Source organism: Lissotriton vulgaris, chromosome 6 (assembly GCF_964263255.1).
Source record: "Lissotriton vulgaris chromosome 6, aLisVul1.2, whole genome shotgun sequence".
NCBI classification, from domain to species: Eukaryota; Metazoa; Chordata; class Amphibia; order Caudata; family Salamandridae; genus Lissotriton; species Lissotriton vulgaris.
Window position 1 is genome coordinate 830,398,980 of NC_141694.1, and position 21,500 is coordinate 830,420,479.

The following is a 21,500-nucleotide window of genomic DNA, read 5'->3' on the forward strand; positions in this document are numbered from 1 at the left end:
GGAACCCTTCTCCTGCCCACAGACTTCTACCTGCCAGCCTCCCTGTTTTTGGACCTGCTCATCTCATCCCTGGCAGACACCAGCAGAGGGGGCCTGCACATGACTATGGTGGCCAGTGGGAGCAGGACTTCTTCCAACAGCAGGCAGATGTGAGGCAGGACATTCGGGCCATAGGGGCTACCCTGTCTGACATATCTGGGTTCCTGCAGGACATGGCCCAATTCCCTCAGGGGGTGGACAGGGTGGGCCAAGCTTTGGACAGGATGGATAGCACTTGGCAGGAAATGTCTAGAAATACAAGAGACCTGATATCCATCCAAAGGGAAGAGAGTGCAAGACACCATGCCTTGGCCATGAAGATGATGGAGGGCATGGTGAGAGTGGTCCAAAGTCTACCTTCACAGCCAACGCAGGGAGGGGGACAATCATGTCGGCCTGTAGGACAGCACATCCCCACACCTGTAACACAAACTGCACAGCACCACAGCCAAGGTACACAAACACACCCGCACCCTGAACAGTCACTCCCACCACCCCCACTACCTGCCCAACCACCACCAACCGCTGCACAGTCACTCCCACCACCCCCACTACCTGCCCAACCACCACCAACCGCTGCACAGTCACTCCCACCACCCCCACTACCTGCCCAACCACCACCAACCGCTGCACAGTCACTCCCACCACCCCCACTACCTGCCCAACCACCACCAACCACTGCACAGTCACTCCCACCACCCCCACTACCTGCCCAAACACCACCAACCACTGCACAGTCACTCCCACCACCCCCACTACCTGCTCAAACACCACCAACCGCTGCACAGTCACTCCCACCACCCCCACTACCTGCCCAACCACCACCAACCACTGCACAGTCACTCCCACCACCCCCACTACCTGCCCAACCACCACCAACCACTGCACAGTCACTCCCACCACCCCCACTACCTGCCCAACCACCACCAACCTCTGCACAGTCACTCCCACCACCCCCACTACCTGCCCAACCACCACCAACCACTGCACAGTCACTCCCACCACCCCCACTACCTGCCCAACCACCACCAACCTCTGCACAGTCACTTCAACCACCTCATCAACCAGCCCTTGTCCAGCCACAGACACCTAATGTGCAGACACCATTGGCACCTGCACCTCTTGATCAGCCTGGACAACACCCACAGACACGAAGGCGACGACCTCACCCCTCACCGCGTTCCTCCCCCCCACGATTGCGGCAACGCAAACATGACCGCCATTAAAATGGCTTATTTGTTTTGGGCTCCTTAGGAGTATTTTGACAATAAATATCTACTACTGTAATATTCTGTTGTGTAGTATGTCTCTTCTGACGATGTAGGCATGTGTGTGTGTGAGACAGGTACAAGTGTAACACATCATGGCAACACGTTGTAGTATGCATAGCATATGACTTACTAAATATGTGTCTATATTTGGCAATAGACATTCAAAATGAAGTCAAACTAGTCAGACAAAGTATAATACTGCAAAGTCATTTATGTAGGAACACAAAGAAACCGTCGGTTTGGAAGGGAGAAAGGAAAACAAATGATGATCTTAATGCAGAAGGAGAAGGGAACTTGGATTTGGGTGGGGCAAAACAAATATAATACGTCAGGTAGCGTCATGGGAACCAGTCTATTCACAAGGGGAGAAATAAATCATCGTCCAAAACAATGTCTCAGTCCAACAGTCAAGTGTCTTTCTGGTCATCATCCAGGAGCACAATGTCTAGCTCCTCAGGGTCAGATACATCCACACGTCTGGCTGATGCAGGAACAGGCACCACACGGGAACGTGACACACGAGGCGTATGGGGGGAACCAGTGTGGGCCAACGGACAGGGGGACACATTGACGGTGGTATGGGAAGGCACTTGGGAGATGAAAGAGGTAATGGCTGTGGTCAGGGACTGGAGTTGGATGCCGATGTTGTCCATAGATCGGACTAGGTCCGCTCGCATCGAGCGTATCTCCAGACACACCTGTAGCAAGATGCGAGCGGACATGTCTGGTTGACCCTCGACCATCCAACTCAAGTCCCCTGGCACAGCCACAGGAGGAACAGCACCGGCACTGGGGGGGGGGGGACACAGAAGGACGTGGTGCCTCCGGTCCGGAGCCGATGTGTTTGGCTTGGCGGCCAAGAGTAGGGAGACCGGTATCAGGGGATTGAGCAGGAGCCCCCGATGGCATGGGGGACTCTAGAGGTACGGTGGGGCAGATGGCAGGCCCAGATGGAATGTTGGCCTTCCCCGGGGACACCTCTTTGTGACCCACTGGTGATGTATGTGTGGGTGAGGGGCCATCCCCCACATCATGGTCCGAGGTGTCCGGTTCGTCACCCCCCCCTTCATTGTCCACAGCCTCCACCTGGGACATAGTACCGGTGTAGTGTTCGTCTTTATCCCGGGTGGGTGAAACCCTCTGGCCTGCAGATGTTGATGGCTCCTCCCCTTCCTCCTCCTCCTCCTCCTCCTCCTCCTCCTCCCCTTCATCGCTAGTGGAAAGAGGGTTTAGCCGTCGCCGAACAGATGGTCTAATCCTCCGAACTTCTTCCTGCGGATCTCCTGTCTCATCAACCGTGCCTGCAGAAGTATAAGCAAAATCTTGATGTGGTGGTTGTTCCATGCATGACGCTACACATACATAGAATAGCCTAGGTCCAAATTTGTTTAACTCTAATCACACTGTACAGTTATCAGGGGGCGATTTACAACTTCTGGCGCATCTCCGCTAATCAGCAGAGGTGTGTCTGATGAGTTGTAACGCATCAGCCCACCCGTGCGTCACCCCTGTTGGACCACATGTACTAAGCGGCATACTGTGGCGCTTGGGTGGGCAGATGTGTGATGCATCCCCGGTGGAAGAGCCGAGCTTTGCTGTAGTGGCGTGGCAATTGCGGAGCCGCCTCCAGCAAGGCTCGGGGGTGCACGATCGCTGACATGCTGCGGCAATCCTAACACCTGCTTCAAGCAGGTGCATAGATTTGATTTGATTTGACTTCGCTTGGCCCTAATAGTGACTGAGTGGTATCTTGTAGTTTCACTCAGCCACTTTTAGGATGCAATCCTGCACCGTATGCGTCACGTTGTAATAATCCAGCAGCATGGCGCTTTTGTGTGCTCCGCCGCTGCGTCACTAAAGTGACCCAATGGCGGTGCAAAGAGGCGCAAGTGCCTTGTTGATCTGCCCATCAGTCCTTATGGACTAAGTGGTGGTTGGGAGCACACTGCCTCACAGTCCCAGCACAGTTTGCCCCTTTGCATCCGGGTATATGCTGTGTACAGTACTAACTAACTCCTGATTCATCTGTGTTTGCTGGGAATGCTGCCAAGTTATTCTGAGGTCACAGTAACACTCACAGGAACACAGCAAAGCAAGATGATTTACTTTGCTCTCCATGAAACTGCAGCTCTCTACTGATGAAGCGCTCATTCCAGGAACACGTGTCTAGGGATATACAGCAAAGTCAGCAGCAATTTTGGTGTATCACTCCAGATTATTCCAAAGTCAGTTTGGAATGTGTACTGCATTTACCAGGATGCAAAGGGACAAACCGTGCTGGGACTGTGAGGCAGTGTGCTCCCAACACCCATTCTGTCCATGCACTTACATTACATGAAGAGTCCAGATATAAATGATATTGGCCATTGATATTGATTTGCAGCTATTTAACGTCTGGACAAGTGTCATCTGCATTGTAGCATTGTATGGGACAAGACAAATGTGGGTCACACATCCACGTGGGGCCTGGAGTACTCCTCTAGCTACATTGTGTGTCTAGCCTTTTGATGTCCCCACACATCTTCAGACAATCCAGTGCCACATAGGGCCAGATGTAGGTGAAATAGATTTACCGATTTTTAATTACCGAATTTTACCGATTCGGTAATCAAAAATCGGTAAATCTATGGGGTGGACATGTAGGTATTCCAGATGTGGTGGAATACCGAATCGGATGATTTCGGTATTTACCGATTCGGTAAATACTGAATCGGTAATGCCCATTCATTCCTATGGGCGTTGAAGCCCATAGGAATGAATGGGCATTACCGATTCGGTATTTACCGAATCGGTAAATACCGATTTTCACAAGGGTGCAGGGGGTGTCACTTTGACACCCTCTGGCACCCCCAAAACAGGCTCGGGTGCCATGTGGCAGGCGTACATGCCCTAAGGGCAGGTCTGCCTGTCACATGGCATATGTGTGCATGCACACATGTGCATGCACACCGGAATCGGTATTTTACCATCAAATTGGATTTGATGGTAAAATACCGGTTTGGTAAGGCCTCTGGGACTCTGAAGAGTCCCATCTACATCTGGGTGGCTCAGATTCGGTAAATTTACCGATTTTTTATTTTACCGAATCGGTAAAATTACCGAATCGGTAATTTTACCGATTCGGTAAAATAATGCCCCCTACATACCTATCACCTATTTACCGATCGGTAACGGCCGAAATTACCGATTTTCGGGCCGTTACCGACCGACCTACATCTGGCCCATAGTGACTTACTTGACTGACACGGTAGTGCAGTATCACCGCTGAACAGTGGTGGGCAGTTGTGTCAGCTATCTGTGCATGTGAAATGTCATACAGGCCACTGAGGGTCAGACGTCTGTCAGTGGTCACACCTTGCAGACCTATGAGAACTTGTGAGTGATGCAAGGATCTCAATATCTGTCTTGACTCCAAGGCATATGATGATCTGTCTCAATTGTAACACAACGCTACAGGTGCAATGCTAATCACAACATCCAATCCCCCATGGCCTGCCATGTGCAGACTGGACCGTCTCTGTACCATCGCTCATCCAATGCACACATCCGTTATGATGGACTTGGTACAATTGTAGTGGTGCTGGCAGAGCAGAATTCAATATGGATGCATGAGTGTGGCTCATTTACCCAGTTGTCATGAGAACATTACAACTCCCAAAGTGCACTCTGGCCTGTATAGTCCATATGCCACAGTGTGCCTATCAAAACTTGGTGACTGCTGCTTGGACATGGAATTGGCTAATGGAGGCATGGGACACACAATGGTACAGCACTGTTTCACTCACATCATACTCCCAGACTCATATTGCATATGATGAACTTACTAGGTCTATGCTGCTCGTGCTCCTCCAGCTGAGCATGGAGGGTTGGCCACGCTGCTCGCAGGACCCTCCTGTACAGTGGTGAGAGGCGAGGACGATGTACATGGTGCTGGGTGGACAGGCCAGCCAGCTCCGTAGCCTTGTGACGGGCCCACCGCTTCAGGTCCTCCCAGCGCTTGCGGCACGTCCTAGCCCTCCTGGTGAACACTCCCACTGCACTGCAGCGCTCGGCGATGTTGGCCCATACCCTGCCCCGGGCTGCAGTGCTCAGCTGTTGCTCAGGGTCCCCATATAGCTGAGGGAATTTCTCCAGCACCCCCTCCACCAAGATGTCCAATTCCCTGTCTGAGAAAGGGGGGGCTCTCTCCTCATATTCCTCAGCCATTATGGGGAAATTGGTAAGATGAGAGCAGCAGGATGCCTGTGGATCTGATCAGTGAAAGGGGATGACTCTGAATGACCACAAAATGGCTGCCAAGTACTTCCTGTAAAGTATTTCCTGTCTCCCACTTGATGTATCACCTTGCCTGTATGCAATGATGTGGTCTAGTTTATTTTCGTAATTTACGGCCCGATTTCGTAGTTTCCGGTTCCGGAGCGTCGTTTACGCGCACGCGCACTACGATACGCAACCGGAAACTACGGTTTGGCGCCGTAACTTGCGAAAATGACCCGGAACACATTATTTCATACAGGAAATGTTATACAGGTAGTGGGAGACAGGAAACACATCACAGGAAGTATTTTGCTGCCATTTTTTATTCATCCTGGGCCATCCACAATCAGTAAACAAATCCACTGCCATCCTGTTGTTCTGATGTAGGAAAAAGTGAAAGGACAATGCAGGTGTTATGCATGATTATGTAGCAAAAGGGGGAACAGTTCATTTCATGTCATTTATGCACTGACAGGGGGTAGGGGGCTGACAACATCCATCCGACTTTCCTATTCTCATACTTTGCATTATGGGACATGTAGTTCATATTGAGTACTCAGTATCAGAGTTGCACGACGTGTCATGTAACATTGGTGTGGAGAAGTGTGGATATGTCAGATACATATGGGGGCCGCTGTGTGCCCCAATTACGCCACAGTAGCGTAAGTTTATTGGCGCAGCAGCGCTACGCCAACTCCATGCTGTGGGGTATCTTCAACGTGACGCATCTGTGAAATGTGTCATATTGTATGGCCCTGCACCGCAGTTGTGCGTTCCTGCACAGGGGGGGGGGGGCGGCCTTCCAGCACACATACGCCACCAAACAGTGGGAGCATGAAAAGTACAAAATTACACTGTCATTTTCGTAGCCATGCTGCGTCCCAACCCTGCACCTGCTTGTAGGAGACGTGAGAATTGATGCTGCATGTTGGGCATCGGCTCGCCGCTTGCCTTGCTGGAGCTGCGTTGCACTTGCGACCCAACTCCAGTGGTGCTTCACCTTTATGACAGCATAGGCTTCACACTTCTGTCTATATTTGGTCCACAGCGCACAGCTTTGTACATGCGGCACAGCCATGATGGCGCAAGGGATGTCTGCTGTGAGGCACAATTACTTGGCCATCCCTGCTGATATGCAGAGATGCAACTCTTATTGTAAATCTGACCCATGGTGCATGATTCTAACATGACATCATCACTCACATTCTGGGCCCATCATTTGTGGGGGAGTCAATTCTCTAGTGGTCTTAGGCCTGAGTATGCAAACTTTTGTGATTTGGTGACCCATCCTTATGAGGTCCAGGTATGTCTCTCAGGACATGTATTGTTTGTCATCAGCGTGAATAGTTTGTTTAAGGGATGTCCACTACGCTGATCGCTGACATGGGCAGGTGACCTGAGGCACAATCCACCTTTTGACTTCTGTCAGCAGCTGTGATTTGCATGCAGTTAGTGTGGTTTGGAAAGTCGTCTCAGGGTGGGATTTATGGACACTGTTGTGTCTGTCCACATTTCATCATTGACAACAGACAGCAAACCACATGTTGTCCGTGGCACTACAGGTTGCTCATGCAAAATATGTGGCAACTAGCAGATCACGGACTTGCATGCCCTGACGTCGGTCATGTGCAATAGCCCGGGCTCCCACATTCAGAGCTAATCGAGGGTCGAGAGGCATGTGTAAGCCATGCATTAGAGCAATGTTGTGCAAAACACAACAGGCTAGTATAATCTTGCACACAACTACTGGGGAGTACAAAAGCACACCCCCTGTACGGTCGAGACATCTGAATCGCGACTTCAACAGACCAAAAGTGCGCTCGATGATGGCTCGAGTACGTATGTGTGCCCTATTGTAGCTACGCTGAGGTACAGTGTTAGCACGCCTGTAAGGGGTGAGGAGATGTGGAGAGAGTGCATAGCCAGCGTCACCTGAGGAGGGAAGAATGGGAAGTTGTTAACATTTCACTCTTTGACTTTGACAGGACATGATCTATACATTCATACATGCAGTGTCTGTTGGGCCATGTTTCTTATTGTACAATCGTTACTATTGGGGGGCATTCATATATTTACTTGACGCATATCACCCATTTTCAGTGCTTGGTACTTACCCAGTAGCCACATGTTACCAAATTCTCCAGCATCCATACGCCGAGCAAGAGGTGACATGCGGAATATGAAGCTGTCATGTGTACTGCCTGGGAACGCTGCATGCACATTGATGAACCTTCCACTGGCATCACAGACTGCTTGAACATTGATGGAATACCATCTGTGTCTGTTGCAGAAGATGTGTGCAATGTGGCGGGGTGGCTGAAGGGCCACATGGGTGCAATCTATTGCACCCAGCACACGTGGAAATTGTGCAAGGAGATAAAAATCTCTTGCTGCCTTTTGTCTCATGTCCAGTGTATATGGCATTTTGATGTAGTTGGGGGCTCTCTCAGTGATGCATCTCAGTACCTGATGCAGGCACCGCGACTGGCTCGCCTGGGAAATGCCCACATGGTCACTAGTGACCCTTTGGAAGGAGCCAGTAGCAAAGAAGTGGAGGGCAGAAAGGATCTTGAGGTATGCTGGTATAGCATGTGAGCAGCAGGTCACAGAGTCAAGTTCCTGCTCCCACTCACATACCATTTCCAGGATTACTTCAGGTGGGAAACGGTACCTGGCCCTTACATCCTGGCTGGACATTCCAAATAGGTTGATCCTCTGCCTGTAGATCCTCTGTGCTCTCCTCCTCCTCCTCCTCAAGTAGTTTTGCCGCATGGCAAGGGGTAGTGCTACAAACACGTTCAGTGACATCCTGAAAAGGGTTTTTTGTGTCTGCTCAGCATTCATACATGCTGCAGGGCTGGGATTGGCTGCTGTGTGTCAGCTGATCCATGTTGGGGGATGGGTGGACCTTGGCCAGGTGTTTCCTCTTGACTAACATGGCAAACGGTCCAAAATCGCAATTTACGGCCCGTAATCGCAATTTACGGCCCGTAATCGTACTTTACGGCCCGTAATCGCATTTTACGGCCCGTAATCGCATTTTACGCAAGTGTGCGGTAAAGTCCGCCTAAATGCCGTAATATCCGGCCCGGTGGCGGAAATTACGGCCCGGCGGCGGACGTAAAGTTAGTAGTCGTAAGTCTCTTCTGTGAATCCCGAAAAGTAGTAAGTTCATTCTGTGAATCCCGAAAAGTAGTAAGTTCATTCTGTGAATCCCGTAAGTAGTAAGTGCATTCTGTGAATCCCGAAAGTAGTAAGTGCATTCTGTGAATACCAGATAGTAGTAAGTGCATTCTGTGAATACCAAATGTCTTAAGTTCATTCTGTGAATCGGGCCCTAAGATTTGTTAATCATTGTTCAGGTTGTCATATAACAGGAAAGGCTCCTCATTATGTGCCATTGTTAAATGTTCAGGTATTGTTATAGCTCAGTATCTACTAGGGGCAGGAGGAGTATCTCTGGTGGCTTTTTTAGTACATGCAATTACATATTTTAAAGTGGGTATAGCTGATAATTGGCCTGTGGTGGGTTTGGGGACATTGCGGTTTATATCTTTTAGGATTTTGGTTGTGGGTTCACTGGACCTAGTGCTAGCCTCTCTTACACCCTGCAATACTTCCCATACTTTGATTTCTGTTCCCTTGTGGGTGGTGGTTTTGCTTCCTTACATGAATTGCAACAACATCTTCCATTAGCATGCATTAGAATAATATATGGTACATTTCCAATTCCCATCTTCTGTTGATGTACTTTCTTGGTTGTAGGTGTAGCTCATGTGACTTAGTAGCTGTTTTCCTTTATGGTAAGTGAATCCTAATCCACAGGAGCACGTTGAACAGATGTTATGTGGGAAGAAATCTTTTGAGGTATTTGTGGAGACACTGCCACATTGGAGTCACTTGCCAAGATGGTGGAGAATTCTGCAAAACATCTATGAATTCTGAGAACCTTTCAATGTTAAAAAAGGGTAAGACAGGACCAAAGGCTGCAGACATACAATTGTTGGACGTTTTCTTGGGTGATGGATTGTCTGCCTCTGAAACACAAGAAATATTCCATTAATTCTTAGCATTCTTAAAATGTCTTTAGTATATTATATCGTGAAAAACAGTATTGAAGTGAGTTACTAAAACATACATAGATTTATAAAAATGGAATTAAGTATCTTAACAATTACTTCGCATATATAATAATTTTAACTGTTAGATTTATGGGTCTCATGTTGGCACAGGTAGATACTTGTAACAAATAGGGTCCCTTGCATGTAGTCAGGGTAAGGGGGTACACTCCTAAAATAACCCCTGCTCACCCACTTGGTAGCTTGGCACAGGCAAACAGGCTTATCTCAGAGGCAGTGTGTAAAGCATTTGTGAACACATACAGTAATCAAGTGACAACACTACACATGGACACCACACAAGTTGTATATTAAAAATAAGTATCTTTTATATAGATTTAACACAAGACCATAAACGACAAAAATCCACAATATTGTACTTAAAATGGTAGAATTAGCTTAGTTCTCTTTATTTAAAAAAAAAAGTATTTTTTATTGATTTTCAACACACACAACCCCCCCCACATATAAGGCACATAATCGATAGGGGCACATTACTTAATGCATCGCATGAACAATCATCTTCCCCGGTTGAGCTTGTATTTGCCTCCTAATCATTATGACATGAAACTTCCCAACCGTTTTGCCTCCCTTCAGTTTCCATATCAACCCATATGAGCAGCAACATCACACAGCATATTAGAATCCTAGCTTTGTGTCCCCGTATTTATTTGCTACACTATCCCCCACCCCCCCAGCCCCTTCCACCGGTGTACTCCAAGTAAACAAAACAAGGATTATCGATAATCATCATTGTGCTAGGGTGCGCGGGTCTTCTGTTTTATGTGGGCTGCACTCCGACTCATCCCCGACCTCCCTGCATTCCCCCACAGCTAACTCGAGCCTATCTATTCTCTGCGTGCTCCAACAATTTCCTGGGGAGCCTCCAAAGAGTCAGTGTCTGAGTCTGGCTCTGGCAATTTCAGTAGTACCACTAAGGCTTCCCATGTTTGCGCAGTTTCCATTGCTTTTTCGTTGTTCATTCCTCTGGCCTATTGGAACCTGACCATACTCTCGCTGGCCGCCCAGGTCATAAACTCTGCCCTCCACCGCTCCATGCTAGGGCTCTGCTTAGATTTCCACTGCCTTGTTAGTTCTTGTTTAGCCAATAATAACCCCAGATCAATGAATTTGCTTGTGATCTTAGTTCACGCTGTATGAGGAAACAAGTGGAGTATGCATGCCCCTATGTCAGGCTCTATCTGCCTATCCGTAACCCGCAAAGGACTTCAACCACCCCCTCCCAGTATGCTCCAAGGTGCGGACAACTCCACATCATATGTTGGAAGTCAGCTGCATTCAGGTGACACCTAGGGCAACATGCTGAGTCCACTTTAAAATATGTATTTATCTGCGCTGGGGTTAGGTACGCCCTGTGGACAATATAGAAATGGATCAGTTGGAATTCAGCATTCTATGTGCCCTTCCACGCCCTTTCCTCTATTTTAGCCCAAGTCATTTCAGGAATGTCTTTGCACGGGTCCATCTCCCACTTTGCTCTCAACTGATTCAGTGGCTGCAGTCCCTCCTCCAGCATTCGCCTATACAGACACGTTACCGCCTTCATCGTTCCGGCTGCCATTACTACATATTGACATGTCAGGGATGTTTGTGTTTCCAATAACCCTTCCCCCCCAGTGTTTCTGAATCGCGGACACTAAGGCGGCATGCAGCAAAAAGTCACCCCTGGGCAGACCATAGCTATCTTGCAGTGCCTGAAAAGGCAAAAGAACCCCCTCCCCATATAGATCCCCGACCATTTGCAACCCCAGGTCCTCCCATTCAGCCAATGTGGACCAATCTCCTCCGTGTGGAAAGGTCGTACACATGCCCAGAGGTATCTCCGGTGCGTATGGACTAGTGACGCCACCCCTTCGCCTGCTTCTATTCCAACACGCTCTCAGCGCCTTCTCCTCACATGTCTATGATTCGTCTTGCAACCGCTGGCCAAGGACAACAAAGGACAGGATATGCCGCGGAAACCATTGGTCCTCTGGGCCATCCGGACCCTTAAACTCCAGAGCCACCGCCTGTGCTAGCCACTGCAGCTGGGCTGCCAGATAATACAATTCGAAGTGCGGGACCGCCCATCCTCCTACTCGAGGCGCATCATCGTGGTCAGTGCTACCCGCTGCCTGCCGCTCCCCCACAGGAATCCCAGCACCATGGATCTGAGCGTCCTAAACACCGATCCTGGGATCCATATCGGCAGCGTCCTGAAGTAATACAACAACCAAGGCAGTGCTACCATTTTTAGCAGCGCTACTCTTCCCGCCACCAAGAGTGGCAATGTGCTCCAAAATACCATGCTCCCTTTGATTCCTCGCACTGCTCTGTTCACATTACCCTCCAAAAGATCCGCCCGCTCATGGTAGATGTTAGTTCCCAGTTATGGCAGGCAGCAGGGCTCCCATCTTATTCCGTCCAACCTAGCAGGTGTTCCCATTGCCCGATGCACCGGGAACAGGCAAGTCTTCTCCCAATTCACGCACAGCCCAGAGACCTCCCCAAACGTTCATAACAGTGTTGTCGCTCCCGTTAAGACCTCGCCAGGGGCAGCTAAAAACATCAGCAGGTTGTCTGCGTAGAGCGAGATGTAGTGCATGTCATCACGCATCTCCAGCCCCTTGTAGTGTCTCCCTGATCTAGCTTGCACCGCAAGTGGTTCTATTGCTAGTGCGAACAGCAGCGGGGATAGTGAACAACCCTGTCGCATCCCTCGTCCCACTGAGTAGGGTGATGACACCATCCCCTGTCCTTACCCGAGTCGTCACTGAGTTCTATAGTATTTGAGTCCATTTCACAAACGCTTCGCCGAGACCCAGCTTGCACATAACCTGAAAGAGAAATGGCCATTCGAGACTGTCGAAGGCCTTCTCTATGTCTACTGAGAGAATCAAGGCAGTCGATGTCACATCCAGGATTCGCAGTAGCCGTCTCACATTAATAGACATGTTACGCTTAGGTATAAAACCCGACTGATCCCGATGCACTGCGACATATATGGAAGTAGGCGGGACGCTAGGATCCTGCTCAGGATTTTGTAGTCGGTTGTCAGCCTCGAGAGTGGGCGATATGCTTTCATATCTGTTGCTTCCCTTCCAGGTTTCAAGAGGGGAATAATAATAGCCCCCCTAAAGGTTTCAGGCAGCTTCCCTGTCTTGCATGCCTCCTGATACAGCACTTGTAAGCGCGGGACTAAACAAACCACATATCTGGAATAAAATTCTAGGGGGGGGACCGTCCACCACAGGCGTCTTGTTACAAGCCATATGCTTAATCGCACTCCTGATCTCTCCCACAGAGATCTCACTCCCCAGCAAGTCTCCCTGCTCCTTACTCAAGCTCGGCAAGGCCATCCCTTCCAGATACTCCCCTATACTGGCGGCTTCCTGAGTCAGTTGGCTACTGTAGAGCCCAGTATATTATTCTAGAAACAAGCTGTTTATCCCTGATTGTGTGTGCACCATTGTGTCTCCCCCGTAGGGGCTAGCAGGCCCAATATCGGTGCCCCCCCTGGGAATCGGGTTAGCCAGCCATGCCAGCAAGGCACTCAATTTGACCCCTCTGCGTGCATCCTTGCTCTATAATTCTTATAGTCAAAAGAGCGTAGTCTCTCCACCTGTACTGCCACTGCCTCTCTAGATTCTGAAACCTCAGTTTGCACCCCCGGATTCCCAGGTCTGCCTCTCTCCGCGTCCCGCAGCCTGCCTTCCGCCCTCTCTAGGTCTGTCAATATTGTTTTCCTTACTCCCACAATCTTGCTAATATATATACCCCGGACCACTACCTTAAACGCGTCCCACTCCATTGATGCCGGCGTCATCGTCCCCTCGTTTACCTCAAAGTATTGATCAATACCCGTCCTTAACTCCTCACAAAAGACTGGGTCCTCCAGCGATTCCGGTCTGAGCCGCTAGGTCGGTCTGACCGCCCTCTCCTGGCTCCATTGCATCCGCACTAGTAACAGATTGTGGTCCAATATCGTTCTCGCCAAATATTCGCTACCTATCACCTTGGAGTGAACTTCAGGGGTGCATAGCATTGCGTCTAGTCTCACATGCAAGTCGTAGAGACCAGAGTAATAGGAATAATCCCTCTTCTCCAAGTGCTGGACATGCCACGTGCCAACCAACCCCCAATTAGTTTGCCATGCGCTTCTCGCCTTTGAAATCCTATGTACTGGTGACCCAGACAGCAGGAGATGGGATCTGTCTCTCTCCACATCTACTATGGAGTTAAATCACCCCCCAATATGGTTGCATTAGTTACGTACGGCGCTAGGCTCCCTGATAAACTCTCAAAAAATGATGGCTGGTCCACATTGGGGGCAGACACACTGCACAATGTTACATCCCCTCCGTTTAACCGCCCCATCACCGCTACAAACCTGCCCCCTGGTTCAAACAATTGCTGCGTTGGCTGGAAAGGGACTCCTGCTCTAACCCACACCAAGATTCCCCTGGCAAAAGCCGAGTAAGTTGTGTAAAATAATTGCCCTCTCCATCTCTTTTTCAGAGCTACTCCCTCAGACCGGTTGATATGTGTTTCTTGAAGGAGCGCTACATACACCCCTCGTCGTACCAGGTAGGCATGCATCTTGTGGCGCCTTTGCATTGTATGGAGCCCCCTTACATTCCAAGTAATACATTTCAGATTATGAAATGTCCCAATTTGTCAATCTCTTCCTCCTCCGCACATCCCCCTCATCTAAGAGCACACCGGTGTCACTAACTCCCCCCAACCACTTCCTAAACCCCCCCAAATCCCTCCCCCCAGAACAGGCGCTACAACATTAGAACCCATCCAAACTATTGCTCAAATGCTCCCACAAAACCCCTAGAGAGCTAAACCCACACAAACTTACGGGAGGTAAGCCCTAAGCTTCAGAGAGTCGGCCACCTAGTAGACCGCCATCCTGCGCTTGACCCCCTTAATGTTTATCTATCCCTCTCCGGGGCCGTACAACAGCGAGGCCTCTTCCACATGTTTTCCGCAGCCCCCACGCATTCCCCGACCCTCTGTAGTCAGGTCCCTAGCTAGCCCCCATTTCGTACCGAGCCCTTCGCGTAGTGCGCAACTCATGTCCAGCCAGAGTCTATCCTACCTCTCTACGATCTCAACTGCCGTCCCATCTACCTCCATATGTGTCCCACAGCTCTCTCCACCTAACCCTCAGGGGCTAGTCCCCACCCCACCCGTTCCATTGCAGACCTCCACATTACACCCAACCCCTCGCTTATTTCCCAACCCATGTCCAGCCAGTCTTTACATCACCCATCTACAATCTCATCCGCCATCCCAGCTGTCACGTGAGGCCAGTTCAGGCTTCCGGCATCCAACTGTTCATTGTCCTCCTCCAAGGACCCCCTCCGATTCCGTCCCCACAGGAGACACTACTCCTTCCTCTCGGGAAATAGCTGTGACGGCCTGCAAAGCACCCGCTCGCTCCTTTTTTGTTTGTGTCTCCGTTGGCTTCAGGGTCACCGGTTGTCGTCGACGGTTGCGTCGTAGTTTGCGTGGTCGAGGTCCCCCTGCACCAACGTTCGTACCTCGCCCCGCGTCTCCGATACACGCTTTATACATCTCTAGCCAGTCCCAGGCTTCCTCTGGGCTGTCATGGAAAAACATCTTGTCATCCACATTTATTTTCAGATGCGCCGGGAACATCTCTTGACGGCTACAAACGAGACCCTGCGGTGCTGAACCTCCAATGTATAATCCGGAAACAATGATACCTTACTGTTATCCACTGTATAGGGGCCTGCAGTCTTGGCCTTGTTCAACAGCAGGTCTCTGTCCTTATAGTGGAGCAGCCTAGCCACCACCGGCCGGGGCGGTCTCCCGGGGGCCAACGGTGTGGCTGGCACTCTATGGGCCCTCTCCAGCGTAAAAAAGATTGACAGACCCTCCGGAGCTACAGTCCCCTTCAGCCACACCTCCAAATAGTCCACCATATTGGGTCCCTCCATCCCTTCAGGCAGCCCTACCACCCGAATGTTGTTTCTTCGGTTCCGACCTTCTGCATCCTCCGTTCTCCGCTCAAATGTCCAAAATCTGTTTTGAAAATCGGACATCTGTGCTGCCATCGATTTCTGAGCTGGTTCCAGTTCTTCTATAGCTACTTCCATTTGTTTCACTCTGTCGGCCAATTTGGCGTGGTCTGCCCGGAGTAATCCCAGTCCTTGTGTCACGTGCGCTATGTCCAGCTGCAGGGCCTCTCTGGTGTCAGTGACATCCTTTAATATTTGATCCACCTGCTGTTGGTGCATCCCCTCCGAGCATTATTGCTGACCCTCTCGCACCTCTGTGGCGACCGTGTCATCGTTCTGCTCCGGCGGTGCTCCCGCAGGCTTCCCTCTTGGCTTTCCCATGTCCTCTCAGGTCGCAAGATCCGGTCGTCCGTCGGGCTCTACTCCGCGGGACAGTGGCTTCCAGCCGTTCGTGCCTCAGGCAGTCAAGCCGTTTCCGCCTCACCGCTCCGCACTCACTTTTGGAGCCACACACCTCATTTGGGTCGTCCTCCAGGTTCGGCCGGACATTACCTCACAGCCATATCGGCCCTCCAGGCAGACCCCTTTCCAGTTAGGCATCAATAGTCCCATTCCAATTAGAGGACCCACTCCAAGCCAGCGGCTGTCAGCTGCGCCACTTATCCCACCGTCCCTGTTAGCCGTCCCGCCGCTTTAAGGGCTGAAGACAGCCGGTCTCAGCACCAGTTCGGGCCCGCTCTTGTCAAGCCCTTTCGCAGCCTCTTGTCTGGTGCTTCTGTGTGAGCCATCCACAGGCCACTTCCGCCGGCCTAGTCGTGCCTCCGACCAGCGCTAACCACTCCTGCTAATCCCATCCACCAATGGCGTCATTCGCCTCGTCCTTCTACAGATCACAGTCCTGTGGACATCCCCCACTGTATCTTTGCCCTCCTCGAGTAATTCTCCAGTCCACCGGCAATCTCTATGAACTGTCAGTCCGCCTACCTCCTGATCACCGCTGCATCAGTGGCACCACAGATCGGCTCCCTTCCAGAGCTGTTTCACTGCTCCGGCGCCCTCAGCCAATCAATTGACAGCCGTTTCTGTATGGGGGGCGGCCCCAGGCCTCCAAACCTCAGCCCGCGCTGCCTCCGAGGCGCTGCCCACACCAGCATCTGCAGCCAGTTTCAGGCACACCGCCCCACTCCATCCAGCGGTGACCGGGTCGTCACACTGCACATCAAAGCTGACTTCCCCTGCAGGTGACCCCGTTCCACAGCCTCACCACAGGTTCCAGCTCACTGCCCCAGTCGGCCTCTCCGATGCCTGCTCCCTGTCCTCTCTAGCCAAAGTCACTGTGGAGCCCGGCGGCTGATGCGACCCTCGTAGCCTCAGTGCTGCGGTTCCGGCTGTCGACACAATCAATCCGCTATTGTTTGCGCCAATTTATATCTGCCAGCCAACACACAGCCACCAGTTCCGCACGCGTGGAGAGCGGGGTGGCCCGCCCGCCGCCAGATCAGCTCTCTCCTTACCGCACCGCTGCACGATCCACACCTCCACCCCCCGGCTGGGGGATCGCAGTCTTTCGGCGGCGTCACGGACCTCAGGACCAGCCCGCGGCTTCTGTTCTCCGCCGCTACAAGTCTATTTCAAGCCGCAAACGCCATTTTACATCTCCATGGCTGCTCGCGTCTCCAGATGGCCAGACGTCGGATGGGCCGTAAACCCTGGATTCTGCCAGCTACACTCGTGGTGTTCTCCTCCTCTGGCGATCCCCGCCAGTCACTGCAGACTTGCGCGCTGCTTCGAACAATTGGATTGCCGAGCTCGCCCGCCGCCATCTTAGGTCCGCAGTCAAGCTCCTCCGTCAATTAGCCGTCCTCCCAGCCGCAGCGCCGCAGGGCTCGCTGTCTCGGCGGTAGGTGTCTTTAAGCTCTTTCCACCGTTGCCTCAGGGGTTCGGGGGCTTCTTACACTGCCCCTTTGCAGGATAATAGATGGGGTTGTCGCGGAGCTCTGTGCTCACGCGTCCGCTTTCATCCACCTCGTGGCCAAGCCCCCCTTAGTTCTCATTAGATCCTAAAATGCGACACTTTGAGTCAAAGTCCCTAAAGATGTGACACACAGGGCAACAAAAGTGTTGCAGAAAAGGTGATGCGGTAGTCCCTTACACGCAAGGACGGTGATGCGTTGAAGATCTGGTGCAAAGAAACAAAGATGGCGCTTTCTCCTTCATGCGACATGCTTCCCGGTGATGCGGCGATGTCGATCCTCTTCTCCGGCGATGCAAAATGCTTTACACGATGCAAGCCGCGACAGGCCCTGCGACACGCTTCCCAGTGATGCGGCGGCATCTGCTGCAACATCGATCCTCTCCCCTGGCGATGCGAGTGGCTTCCACAACGATGCGAGCCACGACAGGCCCTGTGACAATTTTCCCAGTGATACGGCGGCGTCTGCTGCGACGTCGATCCTCTTCCCCGGCGATGAGCCGCGACAGGCCCTGCGACACGCTTCTCGGAGATGTGGTGAAGTTTGATGCAACGTCGATCCTCTTCTCCGGCGATGAGCTGCCACAGGCCCTGCAACACGCTTCCCAGTGATGCGGCGGGCATCTGCTCCTGGCGATGCGAGGTGCTTCGGTGGATCTACGACAACTCAACGATTCTTCTGCGACACGCTTCCCGGTGATGCGGCGGTGTCTGCTGCAATGTCGATCCTCTTCCAGCTCCTTGTGACACACAAGACCTCAAAAAGTCCAGCACAGCTGCAGGCAATTCAAAAGAACTCTTGGGGAGCTGGTGGGTGAAGTCTGTTGTCCCTGAGACTTCAGCAGGAGGCAAGCTCTGTTCCAAGCCCTTGGAGATCCTTCACAAGTTAAAATAAAGTACACAAAGTTCCTCTGTCCTTTCTTTGGCAGTCAGGCAACCACTGCAGGCCAGTCCCCCAAGCAATTCAGCTTATGGATAGGCTCTCCTCAGTCTCTCTGGTTCCACTCCTCAGCAAAGGTTTCATCTTGTTGTCCAAACAGTGTCCAAAGTGATCTAATTCTCTGGGGTTTGGGTCCCCTCTTTTATACACAGTTTCTCTTTGTTCTCTCAAGGCAGAGAGGCCTTTGCCTACTCCAAACCAGCTCTGGTCAGTCCTGGAGCACTCTGTTCACATGACTCCTTCTTTCCTTTCACAGTGCAGGGCAGAGACATCAGACGCGCCACAGGAGGTGGAGCCAGCATTGTGGAGGGAAGGCACAGCCCTATTCAGGTCCCAGGTGCAACTCCTCCCTCCCATCTATATGCAGATCTCTCTATTCAGCACTGGGCTGACTCCCCCTGTCTCCTGGAATCCCCCAGCCCCTGTCACTCAAACTCCAGACAAGGAATACACAACCTAGCAGAGGCAGGCTTGGATAGTTAGACAAGAAAATACCTACTTTCTAAAAGTGGTATTTTCAAACACAGAATGTTAAAACCAACGTTACTAAAAGATGTATTTTATCATTCTGAGTTCAGGCATACTAAACTCGAATTTCTACCTAGTTCCCTGAGTCAGTTAGGATTATAAGATGTAATAATCAAACTGCCCATTCTGGCCTATGGGGAATAGGTAGCCGTTCAATGGTGAAACACGAAAATGGCTGTAAGTCACAATTAGGACATCCCACACACACCAGGGCTTGTCCTACCTTATACTTACAATGCACCCTGCCTTTGGGCCTACCAGTTCAGTTCAGTTCAGTAAATTTTTATTTCGATGATTAAAAACCATCATAAAAAATACATATTACATAATAGAAATCATCAAAAATCATCAATAACATTACATTTCTGAACCGTACAGCATTAAAAACAAGATTGATTAAAAAGCATTCAATACAGCCTGAGTCAGCCCCTGGTCTTTCTTGATTTAACAGCAAGTTTTAAAAAGCTCAAGATAGAACACAAAGTGCGTGTGTCCGTTGCTCTCTGCAAGAATGATAGGGCAGTTTTAGCATGACGCAGTTTTGACTCTTTTAAAATATTTACAAGGAATCTACGACGGGGGGGTACGATAAAATGAACTTAATAATACAAAATGAAGGGTGTCCTGCGGAGACCTATTGTCGCAGCCGCAGGGACCCTTCTGCTCAATTGTTAGGGTAAAAACCAGATGGGTAAGCTAAAATATTGGGTAACAAATTGAGCCTAAAACGACACATTAAAAATCTATCTTGCTGATTATACATTAAAAATAAATATGATTCCATACCCTCTCCGTTGCTAACTAGAGAATGTGATATTACAGATGTTTTTGTAGAGTCAAGTTGTTTCCTGCTCGAGTCATATTTGCCCAGTAACAATTTCTGGATCCGATTTTTACAAAATGGGTCAATCAGAGATGGATCTGTGAATAGTGTTTGATGATCTATGCACCCTAAGGTTTCTTTGACATATTTAAGCCAGGGAATTTGTGGCCACCTATCTCTCTGGAGACAATCGTTGATTATTTGTCTGCTAAGCTCTGCTTCTGGGTTTACCCAGATTCGGAGCCAGGTCGGAATAGGTCTTACTTTCATCTGGTCTGTAATGTATGGAATACCCAGATCCATGTGTACAATCGCTGCCGGGATGCACTGAGGTGTCTTCAGCATCTTACGTAGGAATTTATCTTCCTCTACTTGCAGCTGGTGTACATCCCTAAAACCCCACACCCCTGCCCCATACGGGGCTTTGGCGGTGCTGACCGCTCTATACAGCGTCATCACTTGCTCTGGTGACCACCGGCCCAGTCTACGTGCAAAATTTAAAATAGCACCATTTGCTGAGATCAATTTCCTGCATCTTTCCTCCAACAAGGGGGCAAACCTAATCTCTCCATCAAACAGAAGACCCAAGTACGAGAATGTATTAACAGTTTCAAGGACATGTGTTCCTATTTTAAATCCAAATCTTTTGGTGGGTTTTTTCCCTGCCACCATTACAAACGATTTGGTCAAGTTCACGGAGAGGTCCAGATTCTCCATGAACTTTACAAATCCATTCACCAGATGTTGTAGGCTCATTGCTGTTCATGCCAGCAGGACCGCGTCATCCGCATACAGCAGAACTGGTATATGGCGCGATCCTGCTTTAGGCCAACAAGGAGCTTTCTAGGTCTTTTATATAAAGGGAAAACAGGAAAGGGGCCAGGATGCACCCCTGCCTCACTCCGCTAGTGCACGGGAAGGGATCAGTACTCACCCCCCGCACTGTAGCGGACCTTGGCAGTGGTGTTCCAGTGTAGTTCTTTTAAGATGTTTATAAGTTCAGGGTCAAATCCCAGTTTGAACATGAGGGCCCAGAGTTTACTTCTGTTTACATTATCAAATGCAGCCGCCAAGTCCATAAACCCCATATACAGAGTTCTGTTACTGGCTTTAGTGTATTTGGCAACTAGGAGGTAGAGATTGAGGCAATGATCACTAGTTGATTTGCCCGATCTAAATCCGTATTGGGTGTCTGCTAGGGTGTGGTGTGCTTCAGTCCACACAACAAGGCGATTTAAAACTGCCCTGCCTAATAGTTTGGCTGACACGTCTATCAGCGAAATTGGTCTATAGCATTGCGGGTTGTCCCTACTCCCTTTCTTGTAGATAGGGACAATCTGTGCTGTAGACCAAGATCGTGGAAGCCCAGTTCTAATCGCTGCATTTAGTACTCTGGTCATGATCGGGGCCCATAATTCGGTGTTACTTAGATAGAGATCGGGGGGGTGCCGTCCGGCCCTGGTGCCTTATTTTTAGTGAGACCTTGGATTGCTTTAGTGATTTCCAATAGAGAAAATTCCAATTCCTTGGGTCTCGCCCCCACCCATGGTCCGGTCTTA

At 50.4% G+C, this 21,500-nt stretch overlaps 1 pseudogene; it reads right to left on the minus strand.

Moving 5' to 3' along the window:
• Positions 1-20,697, minus strand: part of LOC147708059 (uncharacterized) — a 42,701-nt pseudogene extending 22,004 nt beyond the window's left edge.
• Positions 20,698-21,500: the final 803 nt, after the last annotated feature.